This window comes from Sinocyclocheilus anshuiensis, unplaced genomic scaffold (assembly GCF_001515605.1).
Source record: "Sinocyclocheilus anshuiensis isolate Anshui unplaced genomic scaffold, SAMN03320099.WGS_v1.1 scaffold1162, whole genome shotgun sequence".
In the NCBI taxonomy this organism is placed as follows: domain Eukaryota; kingdom Metazoa; phylum Chordata; class Actinopteri; order Cypriniformes; family Cyprinidae; genus Sinocyclocheilus; species Sinocyclocheilus anshuiensis.
In genome coordinates, this window is record NW_015540875.1 from 3,123,654 (window position 1) to 3,125,932 (window position 2,279).

A 2,279-nucleotide genomic window follows, 5' to 3' on the forward strand; every position below is an offset into this window, starting at 1 on the left:
ATTTTGTCATTAATCACTTACCCCCATGTCGTTCCAAACCCGTAAAAGCTTTGTTCGTCTTCGGAACACAATTTAAGATATTTTGGATGAAAATCGGGAGGCTTGTGACTGTCCGATTGACTGCCAAGTAAATTACACTGTCAAGGTCCGGAAAAGTATGAAAAGCATCGTCAGAATAGTCCATCTGCCATCAGTGGTTCAACCGTAACGTTATGAAGCGACGAGAATACTTTTTGTACGCGAAGAAAACAAAAATAACGACTTTATTCAACAATTCATCTCCTCTGTGTCTCTCCACAACACCGTAGTGCCATTTTGGAGAATATCCACTGGACGCAAGCAGCGTACGCTATTCTGTGTCAGCCGCGACACAAGGATATGTTTTCTACGTGTATTTACGCTTTGATTTGAACGAAAACAGCGCATCCTTGCAGCGCGGCTGACACAGAAGAGCGTACGCTGCTTGCGTTCAGCGGATATTCTCCAAAATGGCGCTACGGTGATGCGGAGAGACACAGAGGAGACGAATTGTTGAATAAAGTTCTTGTTTTTTTCTTCGCGTACAAAAAGTATTCTCGTCGCTTCATAACGTTACTGTTGAACCACTGATGGCAGATGGACTATTCTGACGATACTTTTCATACTTTTCTGGGCCTTGACAGTGTAATTTACTTGGCAGTCAATGGGACAGTCACAAGCCTCCCGGTTTTCATCCAAAATATCATAAATTGTGTTTCAAAGATGAACGAAGCTTTTACGGGTTTGGAATGACATGGGGGTAAGTGATTAATGACAAAATATTCATTTTGGGGTGGAGTATCCCTTTAAGCAGCTACAAATTAGATGCAGCCACAAACTGTTTTAAAATAGCAATTTCATTCAAAATCTTCTTATCAGCCCCTCTTCTCTAGACAAGATTAACAGACAGACCATCTGGCATCACCTGGCAGCTGCATTTCTAACATGTTTGACAAGACACAGCAATGCTGAAATCACAAGCTTCCATCTCTTTTCCTTCTTTTCATCTTACTTTGGCTGAAGGTATTAATTAAGATAGGTTTTCTCCATTTGAGTTGATAGACCATAAGAACCTGGGAGTGGCATCAGTTATGTCAACTGAAATGGCCACAACTTTATTTTTTCACAGACAGACAGATAGAACACTAGACAGACAGACAGACAGACAGATAGATAGATAGATAGATAGATAGATAGATAGATAGATAAAAAACTCATTCTCACAATCATAAATGAATTCAATAAGAATTTATTTCTTTATTAATCTGTTTAATTGATTTCATTTCTATAATTAGCCCACCCGAAAAATATAACTTCCGATTTATTCAAAAAGAAATGAAAGTCTTTAACAGTATTGAATAAACTAAAGAATGATGAAATGATAACAGCAGTCATTATATTACAATAATAATCATAATTCAATAACCAGAATATCAACATTCATAACAAATCCAAAAACATCGGCAATACACTCTGACATACCACTCTTGCTATTAATATAATATATACAAAAAGAAATAAAATTCCCAAGTGTCTGCCCTTTTCAAAAATGGAAATTTAGGGGCGGGGCTTATGGCTTGTCAAGAAAGATGACTGTGATTGGCTTATGGCTGACAGAGACCAACTGAAGTTTATTAGAAAGAGGCACATCATGGGAACTCCATTAATTTACAGGGGGCAAAGAAGCGATTACTTGCATGGAAGAGTTGCTAGGCAAGTAATGAGGGAATAAAGCATCAGGCCATACAAAAGATCAGCAGAGTAAAATGGGGATTTTCTACAGCGATCCAAAATAACCTCATCTGACACACGGCACCGATTGAAATCAAAAGCAAGTGAAGATGCAAAAGCTGCAAAGATTAGCAGGTGACTCATGTCTGGAAAAGCTGATATATGCAAACATATGGTAGGTATTAAGCCTATATATTTATGTACAAGCATTGCTTTGTCACCCAGAATCTGTTACAAAACACCTCAATCAGTGAGAAAATGAGTGCAAGCTTCAGACTGGCAAAATGCGTGTCGGACTCATGGCGATGCATTGTAGGTTTCAGACTGCATACAATCAGCCTGAGCGAAAAGTGCTTCGAATAACTCCGCCGACGAGTCGCCTACGCGAGTTTTCATTCCCACAAAGTTCTGTTATGCTTTTTCTTTTTCCACATATCGAGAAAAAGAGAAATCGGTGTAAAAGGACACATTCTGTACACTGCATATACAAACATATTTATGTACAAAATACATGTATATATATATATATA